Source organism: Mastacembelus armatus, chromosome 14 (genome assembly GCF_900324485.2).
Source record: "Mastacembelus armatus chromosome 14, fMasArm1.2, whole genome shotgun sequence".
NCBI lineage: Eukaryota > Metazoa > Chordata > Actinopteri > Synbranchiformes > Mastacembelidae > Mastacembelus > Mastacembelus armatus.
In genome coordinates this window covers 6,466-17,908 of record NC_046646.1, presented here as the reverse complement: position 1 = coordinate 17,908, position 11,443 = coordinate 6,466, and the positions used below count along the sequence as shown (strand labels likewise).

Here is an 11,443-nt window from a genome sequence, read left to right as displayed (position 1 = left end):
TGTCCCAGTTAGTGCAGCTTAATAATCCCTCATTCAGTCAGTTGAAATGGTGAAAGTCCTGTGAGGACTCTCTGGTCCCAACATGTAAGAAACAGTAGATCAGTTGACAGACGAAGCATTACTTTGATACATGTTGCTATTGGACCTTGATCTGTTGTCCAGTGGCCGCGGGCTCCACAGAACCCAACTCTATGGAAACTTTAGTGCCAAAGAGGAACAGTTCAATTCACACCTCAGCTAATTTCATCATAACAGCCTGGATGGACCAATTTCTATTTACATTGTGTTGTATTTATAATATTGTGTTGTTCTATTCATTGTTCATGTTTGTTCAATAATAAAAAAGGAAGTTGATCTTTGCTTCTTTATTCAGGTTTGAGTACTGCAGTTTGTCAGAGACCAGCTGTGGTTATCTGGTCTCAGCTGTGAAGTCCAACCCCTCCCATCTGAGACATCTGGACCTGAGCTGGAACAACCTACATGGAGCAGCTGTGTGGTGGACTGCAGAGTCCAGACTGTAGAATGGAGACTCTGAGGTCAGACCCCATGTTTAGGTTGTGTGCTGAGATGAATGTGATGTGAAAGTTGTGCTGACACTAAACTGCAGACATGAGGCTGATATTAGACTGATTCACACTGAGGATCTTCATGGGAAAGGCTGTTTTCCCTCTCAGAGAAATGTGGCTGCACAACATGAGTTTGTATAGATGGAGCCACAGGTGGAGCTGGCAGAGTTTCAGAGCTGAAGTCACTCCGTCTTTATTGAAGCAGCAGCATGTTGGCATTCAGATTAATGACAGCTCTTTGTCCCTTTTTGGATGGGATGGCTTTGAACCTGAATCCTGTTGGCTTCAGCTGTTTGGAGTTTCCACTTTCTAAACTTCTACTTTCTAAACCTTCTTCAGCTCTGAACACATTCTGAAACATTCAACACTTTCAAGCAGGAACTTTGGTTTCTAACGTCACATCTTTGCTTCTTTATTCAGGTTTGAGAACTGCAGTTTGTCAGAGACCAGCTGTGGTTATCTGGTTTCATCTCTGAAGTCCAACCCCTCCCATCTGAGAGAACTGGACCTGAGTCAGAACAACCTGCAGGATCCAGATGTGCAGCAGCTGCATGATCTTGTCCACAGTGCAAATTGTAGCCTGCAGACTCTGAGGTCAGTGGAGGGCTGGAGTCAGTCCATGGTGCTTTCAGCAGGATTGGACTAAACCCAGTCAGTATCAAAGCAAAGATCCAGGATTTCCTGTAAAGCTCCAAACCTTCTCAGTGAAGCTGTGAGAGGAGAACAGGGATAGGCTTCAGGATTGGACAAAAAGACAGAGAGAGAGAGAGACAACAGTCAGCCAATCAGATCAGCCAGAAGCTTGTTGTGAGTCTGACCCGAGTAGCAGCGTTCTGAATGTACTGTAGCTGCCTTACAGCTCGTTTTGAGAGCCCCATGATCAGGCCGTTACAGTAATCTAACCTGCTAAAGATAGAAGCATGGATGAGTCTTTCCAAGTCTGGTTTAGACATGATCCCTTTGATTCTGGCAATGTTTTTGAGATGGTAAAATGCTGACGATGTTATCGATTTAATGTGGCTGTTAAAATTCAAGTCCATGATTACCCCTAGATTTCTAACTTGATTTTTAAATTTTAGAGAAAGAGACTCGAGGTGACTTCTGACACTTTCTCTTTGTTTCTGAGGCCCAAAGATGATTATTTCAGTCTTGTCTCTGATTATTTGGAGAGAGTTGTTTTGCATCCACAGAGTGATCTGTTCAATGCAGTTGCACAGTGAATCGACTGGTCCATATTCACCAGCTGTGAGTGAAATGTAAATTTGAGTGTCATCTGCATAGTTATGGTAGGACACATTATTGCTGCGTATTAACTGGCCTAAAGGAAACATGTAAAGATTGAACAAAAGGGGTCCCAAGATGGACCCCTGAGGAACCCCACATGTCAAGGCCATTTGGTCTGAGACACAGTTAACTTCAATGAAATACTTCCTGTCTTCAAGATAGGACTTAAACCATTTAAGGGCAGTACCAGAGATCACTATCCAGTCCAGGATCACATGGTCCACTGTGTCAAAAGCAGCACTTAGATCCAGCAGTACTAAGACAGAGACTCTGCCAACGTCGGTATTCAGACGACTGTCATTGTCACCTTGATGAGGGCAGTTTCAGTGCAGTGATGGGGCCTAAATCCTGACTGAAAATCATCAAAGCAGTTGTTTAGCAGGAGAAAGTCAGTAAGTTGTTGGTAAACAACTTTTTCAATGATTTTTCCTAAAAACGGCAGGTTTGATATGGGCCGGTAGTTGTTCAGTACCATGGCATCAAGACTGCTCTTCTTCAGGAGAGGCTTGATGACAGCTATTTTCATGGCCCTTGGAAATGTTCCAGACTGTAATGAGTCATTAACTAATTGATTGAGTTGTGGTAACAAACTGCTTAGTAGTGATTTCAGAAATTTAGTGGGTAAAACATCAAGGCAAAAGGTGGATGAGCTCAGACTGGAGATGATCTCTTCAACTGTTATGTCATTGACAGGTGTAAAGTGTGTCAGTTCTACCAAGTGTCTCCTGGATGGCTGCAGAGTTGGTATCTGCCTTGTGCAATTTATTGTTTGTTTAATACCCTGAATCTTGTCTTTAAAAAATAATGCAAATTCATTACATTTAGATGTTGAAATTAGTTCCAGTGGCAATGGAGATGGAGGGTTTGTTAACCTACTCACTGTAGCAAACAGGAAACGTTAGTTGTTCCTACTGTTGTTGATGATTTCAGAAAAATACATTTCTCTCTTTCTACGTAGAGTTTCATTGAACACACAGAACATCTGCTTATAAATGTCATAATGAACCTGGAGCTTTGATTTACGCCATCTTCGTTCGGCCTTCCGGCACTCCCTTTTCTGTGCCCTGACCGAGTCATCGTTTCTCCACGGTGGCTTTTGCCTGTTCCTGATTAATTTATCTTTAACAGAAGTAATCACATCTATGACATTTAGAACACTTGAAGTATATGAATTCAACAAATCTTCAACATGAGAGAAAGTGGTATTTTCAAACCTAATCTTCTCCATAAACAGTTTCCTGGTGTTATCATTTATGTGTCTTTTCTGAACAAGTGTAGGTCCGGTTGCATCTTTGGGAATTATGGACAAATCAAAAAAGACACAAAAAGGATCAGACAAAGCAACATCAATCACAGTGATATTAGAAGCATTAACACCCTTAGTAATGACAAGGTCCAGAGTGTGACCTCTGGTATGGGTCGGCTCCCTAACGTGCTGGCTAAGGCCATACGTTTCAAGGACAGCAGAAAGTTCTTTGGCATATCTGTCACAGGCCTTATCCATGTGAGCATTAAAATCACCTGTAATAACCAAACAGTCAAACTCTGTGAAGACAACTGAAAGCATCTCAGTAAATTCATCAATAAAATTTTGACAGCATTGGGGAGGTTTGTAGAGGATAATAAAAAGTACAGAGGGAGATCATTTTTGCTCCATTTTAAAAGATTCATACTGAAATGATAAGAACTCCCCAAATGACAGCCTGTGGGTAACCATATTATCCCTAAAACAGGCACAGACGCCACCACCCTTTTTGTTTTCTCGTGTTTCTGATATAAATGTTAAATTAGGTGGGGTGGATTCAATAAGAACTGCATTTCCTGTCCTGCTATCTAACCGTGTTTCTGTTAAAAACATAAAGTCAAGATTGTAAGAGGATATAAAATTATTGATAAAAAATGATTTGTTACATAAAGATCTGACATTGAGCACTGCAAGTTTCAAATTAGTTTGAGTAGGACCTGAAACTATCTGTCTGCAAGGGATTTGAATTAGATTTCTCTGATTGGACAGTCTAAATGTCACTCTTAGCCACTCTGCGTGTTTTGACTGGAGCTATAGCACTAGGGGAGAGTGTTCTCTCCCTGGGCCTCAGGTCGATAAGTGGTTTATTATGGCTATAAGTCCTGGAACAGCAGAGGTCCTGGGTGTCCTAGTTGCTGATAGCAGCATTGATGCTAATCAGGATCTTTGTCCGGGAGCAGGTGGGTGGTGGGGGGGGGGGGGTCTGACAGGGGTGCTCTGAGGAAAGACAGGTGTAGGTGTTGGCCGAGGTGGTTCAGATGGTAGAGTTTTAATTGATTGAGGGACAGAGGTCATGCTCCTGGGTGGCAAAGGAGGTGGTGTTTGCAGGGGGGATGAATTCACTGGCATTGACGATAATAACCGTGACCTTGCCAGGTTAGGGGTAAGAGGCACCATTTTAATTCCTGATTTCACCAAGGTTTCCAAATTATTTGGAAATCCCATTGGTGAAGCCGGGGATGGGATGGTCAATGATGAGTCTGCAGAGGATGTGGATGCAACTGGGGAGGGGCCCAGGGCAGTGGAGGGGGCACCATTGAAGGTGCTGTTGAGGAGGGATCCTTGGCTGATGAGGGGTCCGTTGCTGGTGTGGTGTGAGTGTTTACTTCACTCCTCTCTTCTCTCAGAGGACCCAGTCTGGTGTCTCAGAGAGTGGAGGAGGTTATCCGTTAGCCGTCTCACTCCACTTCTGCTCAGATATGGGCCCTTTCCCTTGAACAGGTCGTCGTGTTGCCAAAACAGGTTGAAGTTATCAATGAAGTGCACTAATCTTATCTCACAGGCCTTGGACAGCCATGTGTTCAATGCAAGCAGCTGGCTGAATTTATTAATCCTTCTGCCGATGTTTGGGAGAGGTCCACTGACAGTCATTACATTTCTACCACACAACCACTGCCCGAAAAAACCCAGAAACAAAACCTCAATGTGTTTCTCCTGCCAAGCAACATCCCTCTGAAGGAGGTAAAGGTTTCTGAGATGTTAGTGCTTCACTTGTAGATCATACTTTCTCTATTTTCTGTTCTTTCTTTCCCTGTTTCTGTCTTCTCTCTTTCACGTCAGTCAGCAGACTGAGGGCACTGCACCATCTGTCAAACCAGTCAGTCATCCAATACAGTCAAACCTTTAAATCTGTTCTCCTGTCTGCTGCTCTCACCCGTCCCTTCATTGTCACACTGATGCAAATGGTGAGTGTTTGCTTCTGGGATGGAGACGTGTACACAGTATTATAGCATATGTGATACAGCACAAAACAATATGAAAATAGCCAAGAAAAAGGCCATCAATAAAAACTACAACTACCCATCTCCCCTCTTGCCTCCTACCTGAGGGCAGGTGACTTAGTGCCATTTTAACACTTCTGGCTGTAACGCCTGTACCTGTGTGACCCTAGCACCTGCGTATCACTATGGCAACCAGACTAAACCTGTGCATTAACAAACAACTTCACCCAGATAGAATATATGGCTCCTACAAGGATCTTGACTCTAACAATGATGCTCTGCCAGGGAAGGCTTACATCCACGGGGGCAGACTCACATGGCTCTGTGTGATGGGTTGGCTACAAGAACAGTCAATCAGTCGTCTTTGTTTCTACAGCACTTCAGTGCTTCATATGGTCCAAATGAAACATGAGGCCTAAAACAATAAGTAGATTAAACAAAGATGAAGAGAAGTCATAGGGCAGCATCAACCTAGGATGGATCAGAGGAGAGATGAGTCAACGATCAAAGCAACAGTTTTTACCTATGTCTTGTTTGTTCTCTGGCTTCCAAAGCTCCTGTCGCTCACCCCTCATTGTGAGATCACCATAGCGCTAAGATTCAGCCGGCCTCAGTCCGGTCTCTTGTATGCTTTGACCTACCTGACTGTTCCAATCTGCTCACTCTCCAGCTCACTCAGTAGTCCGGCTGCCAGCAACTCCCTGGTTTTCTGTCAGTCCCTGCTGGACTGAGTCTCCTGTCAGACTCGAGCATGTTAATATAGGTAGAACTGGAGCTCCGTCTGTCTGCCTGAATCCTGAGTCCACCTGTCTTTGATCATTTCAGCCTGAAGATGTCTGATCAAGCCCCAGTCTGATCCCTGTCTCTGTCCTGTTGTCTCACTCTGTTAATGAACCTAATCAATATCTGACCATCCCTCAGCCTGTTCTGGTTTGGGTCCAACCCTGAGACTAATAGGTGGTAACATAGCTTCATGCTATGTGGTTGTTTCAGTGTGTGAAAAGCTGTTATTCACATTATTTCTGAGACCACCCAAGGGTGAAACAGTAAGTGGTCCTAGTAAAAAGAAGACTGAGTCCCTCACAGAGTGTGTAATGAAACAAGGTCAGAGGACCAAGTCTGTGATCAGATCACACTGGCCTGTTTATCAGCTCTGATAAATCTTCTGTTGGTATGTCTTAAGGTGAGCTCCCAGCACCAAGACTCTCAGAACATAGTGGTCCCTTCCAAATGTAGACTCATCAAGGGCCAAAGCTACAGAGTTGACTGTCAGGAGGCCTGTTTAATCCAGCCTGAGGTGAGTATTTGAAATAGTAACTGTGACATGCTGACACCTTTCAGGGTACTACTATAAACACACCTTCACTGTAATTCTGCTTTTCAGACACAAGACTTGGACTTTGGACCAAACTACCACCCGACCTTTCAGATCCACCTGCCTATAAACACAACCACAGTGGCTGTAACAGTTCAAGACCACGAAAATACTGAAGTCTGGAATAGCAGTGTTTACCTGACTGGTAAAGTCTTCGTCCACCTGCAGCATCACTCCAGCTGATGGTGACCTCATAACAAAGTCACTTTGGTCATCACAGCGTCACAGCTTCGATCTGTTTGCTTTGACAGTCTGTAAAAAGCATGTTAATGTAGGTAGAACTGGAGCTTCACACTCAGCCAGGTCAGTTCTCAGCAGGAATAAATGTCTGTCTGTACTGGGACCATGTTCTGTAGATCATCTCATCTCATCATCTCCAGCTCTTCTTGTTCCCTTTAGCTGTCTTTAAAACCCCATTAGTAGCAGAATGTAGCAGGTCTGACCTCCTGCCATTGTGTTGTTGATTTTACCCCACAGGCCTCCAGAACATGACACGTATGTTTTCCTCATTCTGTCTGACCAGACCTGCATCCCAGTGTAGCCTGGTAGAAATGTGTGAGTGAGACATAAGTTGATAAAAGTCCTTCTCCTGCTTGTTCCTCAGATGCTGCTCCAAGAAATTAAAATCTACAGAGGCTTCAGAGTCCGTCAGCAGAGAGCTTGTTATCATCAGTTCGGACCCAGTTTGTTAAAGATGTGTCAGAACCAGTTCTGAACCAGCTGCTGGACAAGATTTTGCAGCAGGTTGTTATAAATCAGGAAGAAATGGTGTCCGCCAGAGGAAAGACCAGGGCTGACAGGGCTCGAGTTGTGATCGACATGGTGAGAAGAAAAGGAACAGAAGCCAGTTCAGTCCTGATTGACGGTCTCTGTCAATTGGACCCACACCTTTCCAGAACCTTGAACCTGATGTGTAGTAGAGATGTGGCTCAGTGAAATGTCTGACTGTAATATCATGATGGGATCTGGTGTCCTGAATGGAGACAGTTTCTATGAGTTCACCTCAAACTCTTATCAAGGTGCTGTTGATCAAAATATGGAAATGTCTTGATTTTGCCTTTTTAAACCACTTTTTGTTTCCTTACATTTGAGTGTCCACATCCAGATGTGACAGTGGCCTCAGTCTTTGCAGTGACGGTGCAGAGGTCGCTTGCTGCCACTTTTTGGGAAAGGTGCCCCCTTACTCCATAGGAAACCAAACTTCTTTCTCCCAGTTTTTCTAGTTCCAGCCCTGGTTATGGTTGGTTTTGTTCAGAAAGGTGGTGGGAAGCCACGGCTCCTGCTCATTGGTCCAGTCTGAGTCTGCTCACCTCATTTCTACTGAATCTGTTTGTATGTGCTGTCCATTCTCCTCGTCCCACTGCTGAACCAGGAAAACTGGCATGTTGTGTTGCAGCCCCAGGCCTGGAATAATACAGAGACCAGCCCTGCTCAGTCATGGAAACTGTGCGACATGATCCAATATGTAACCATATACATTCCATAAGCATTCATTGGATCTTAGTCTTTTATATTCATTATGTACATAGCCTATATTTCTATTTTTATTATTATGACTATTATGACATACTATTATTTGGAACTGTTGCTATAATAAACATGTGGTTCAGACTTTGTCGACTGGAGACTTTGATTTCACACATTGGCAGAGAAGAAAAGAGAAGAACAGTGTCTGTGGGGCTTCGACGGCTTCACCCTGGCCGGAGAATTTTCCACCACATTATTGGCGTCACCAACAGGACGGGCTGACGGGACCTCGGCATCTGGACGACCTGCCTGCCGCTCACAGCAACTGGTGATCGCCAAACAAAACGTAAGCAGAGCCATTTGAATCTGCATGTTGCTGAGGACTGGAGACAGGTGAAAGGGTCCTAACCTGTCCTATAAAGAACCTCTAACCTATAGGAGGCCACTAACCTATAGGAGAACATAAGAAAAAAGGAAACACCATGTTGCAGGATGAATAAGAATGTGAATGAAAGGTCTGTGGATGGTGCCGATAATCAGTTGGCTTTGGGTTTCTTTATATATGTAGACCTGAAGAGCTAATATGGTAGAGGGATAGCAGCTGTTATCAGACCATAACATATGGAATAGAATCAAAATAGATTTCAATTCAATTAAGTTCAATAAAATTTTATTTCCATAGAAAATATATTATATATCCTCAAATCCAGTCCTAAAAATCTATATAAAATAAGCTCTAGAAACTTTCCATATTAAGGTCAAGTATTTAGACCATCATAAAAAAACACTTGATCAAGCACTTGGTGATAGTGGAAAGGAAAAACTCCCTTAAACAGAAGAAAACCATGTTTCATGTCAATAAAACCATGTTTGTGTTCACAAAGGTCAGTACCACAGACAGAGACCAGAGTGTCCAGGATCCAGCTGTCAGTGTGTGAAGAGGGACTGGTCCAGACCTGATCCTCCAGCCTTCAGTCTTGATCCTGAGACCCACAGTAAGAGACAGTTCCTACTGTAAACTGAGCTGAAGATGAGTCCATGTTGGATCCTTATGGACTCAGCAAAGGAAGAAGTTGTCTTCAAGTGTTTGACTTCTCCATGTGTCCACATATCAGCTCTATCTGTATATATCAATCATCAGGGAAGAAGTTTTCTTACATACGTTACTGTTTCCAACCTGTTGAACTTGGTTTCTCACAGGACGTGGATTCTTTTCTTTAGCCGACATAAAGTGGTTGTGGAAGCTGTGCTAAGTGAAGCTGCCTGTGTCCATGTTCGTCTGTAACTGTAGCTTATTTAGATTTCACTGAAACGTGTTTATTTGTGTGTATGAGGAGCCCAGAGTCCATAGAGCTGGTGCTGGAAACTGACTAATAATCAGGGCTGGATTAACCAGGGGCCACAGAGCTCAGGGGCCCTTGGGCCTGTGTGTCTGTATAAGGGGACTCATGTTGTGTCTCCATCTATTGGCTGAAAGCAGCAACAACACTTGGTCTCCTACACACAGTCAGTAGTGAGGAAGGCCCACCACCGGAACTTTGTGAGGCAGGGTAAGTCTGACTTATTTTCTTTATGGTTTGACTGTCCGAGGATCCAGTTCAGGGTCCAGGTGGACTGTAGGAGCTGGACCCAGGACTCTGTTTAGCCCTGGACTATCAGGTGTGGACCAGATGAGGACCAGTCAGAAACCTGGTCAGAAAGTTGTGAGATTCTTGAAATGCTGGTTTCTCAGGACGATGGTCCCTGTTGGGGTTGGGTTAGTTGGTTCGCATGTATTGTGGAGATCAGGCCTCTTTTCATATCCAAGTCCATATTAGTGTGTCTGTGCATCTGGGTCTTGTATATATTGATTATTTTCCATTAGTGATCAAACCCATATACATGAGACGTTAGTGTGTGTGAGTGTGGACACTGAAGGTTTTGGCTGTGAAACGGTCTGTGAGCTCGGTAAATGTCACCGATTAGAGCTTTATCTGTCCTCAGACCAGAACTGACCAGTGTTTGGTTGGTTCTGTTGGGTCAAACTGTTCGGTCTGAGCGGGTTTGAACGGTGGAAAGCAGAGGTGTCAAACGTACGGCCGGATGAATTTAGTGTCAGTGTTTTAATTAGAGTAGAAGGAGAGGCCCAACTCTGGCACTCAGACTGAACAGCAGGTGGCAGCAATGAGCCTTCTGTTAATTACGGTGTAGGCACCTTATTTCCTGCTCACCCTCATTAGCAAAATGTCTTTGTCTAAAAGGAGATGAGACATTGACCGTCACTGAGGACTTCCTCCAGTTGGTGCCTATGATGGACACCACAACAGCTGAGGACATTTCCGGTCTGGTTGGAGCGCTGGACAGAGTCGGAGTGGACTGGTCCCGCGCCGTCGACCTGGGTGCAGACGGCGTGCCATCAATGATTGGAAGAAAACCAGGTGAGAAACTCAGAGAGGAAGTACAAGCCGCTAATGGAGGAGATGGTTGCTGGACATTTCACTGTATTTGGCACCAGGAGGCCTTGTGGTGCAAGTCGTTAAAAATGGATCATGTCATGGAGGTGGTTGTCCAAACTGTTGATTTCATCCGAGCCAGAGGCCTGAATCATCGTCAGTTTGACTGCCTTCTCAGTGACAGTCACGTTACTCATACCCGGCCATACCACACTGAGGTAAGATGGTTAAGCAGAGGTGCTGTGCTGAGGCGTTTCTTTGGTCTATGGGAGGAAATCGGACAATTCATGGAGATAAAGGAAAACCAGTGATGGAATTACAATCTCAGGAATGGCTGCAGGACCTGGCATTTCTGGTGGATATTACAGAGAACTTGAATATTCTGAACAAAATGTTGCAAGGCTGCAAAAAAGTTGTCACACAGTTTTATGAGAACATACGTGCATTCAAGTTGAAGCTGACTTTGTGGGAGACAGCTGGCAAGTGGTGACCCTGCCCATTTCCCCATTTCTAAGAGAGGCCTGTGCAACAGGCATTAATGCTGACATGAGACAGCATCAAGACAACATTGTGGGATTGCTGTGTGAGTTTGAGAAACAGTCTCAGGTCTTGGGTGAACTCAAGACAGAGTTTGACAGTTTTTCACTCACCCTTCACAGTCAAAGCTTCTGATGTGCCTGTCGACATCCAGCTGGAAATAATTGATTTGCAATGTGATGCAGATTTGAAGTTTGCCTTAGTGGACTTGGAAACATTTTATCAGCATCTCTTGCTAGGGTCCCCCAAATTAACAGCCCTGGATGCAAACATTTTGTGTATGCTTGGGACAACCTAACCTTTGTGAGCAAGTTTTCTCAGTAATGAACATCGATACAACAAAACTGTCTTCAAGGCTCACACATGAGCACTTAGATGACAGTCTGAGATTGGCTGCTAGTCAGGACATGACTCCTGATATTGATGCACTTGTGCAGACCAGAAGATGCCAAGTTTCAGGAGCAAAAACAAAGTAGTCAAGACCTGAGTAACAGCTTTAAAATGCTGCTTCAGACACTGATTGCACTTAAAGAATA

The 11,443-nt window shown here is 44.2% G+C and overlaps 1 long non-coding RNA gene across 3 annotated transcripts; it reads left to right on the top strand.

Moving 5' to 3' along the window:
* The first annotated feature begins 1,001 nt into the window (after positions 1-1,001).
* On the top strand, positions 1,002-8,085 carry LOC113142512 (uncharacterized). Of its 3 annotated transcripts, none has more exons than XR_003296962.1 (3): positions 1,002-1,160; positions 6,280-6,393; positions 6,481-8,085. It is a non-coding gene; the product is annotated as an uncharacterized LOC113142512 (long non-coding RNA). The 3 variants fall into 3 exon arrangements; XR_003296963.1 differs by lacking the exon at positions 1,002-1,160 and having other exon boundaries at positions 4,095-6,393; positions 6,481-6,616; positions 7,076-8,085; XR_003296961.1 differs by lacking the exon at positions 1,002-1,160 and having other exon boundaries at positions 4,080-6,393.
* The last annotated feature ends 3,358 nt before the right edge of the window (positions 8,086-11,443 follow it).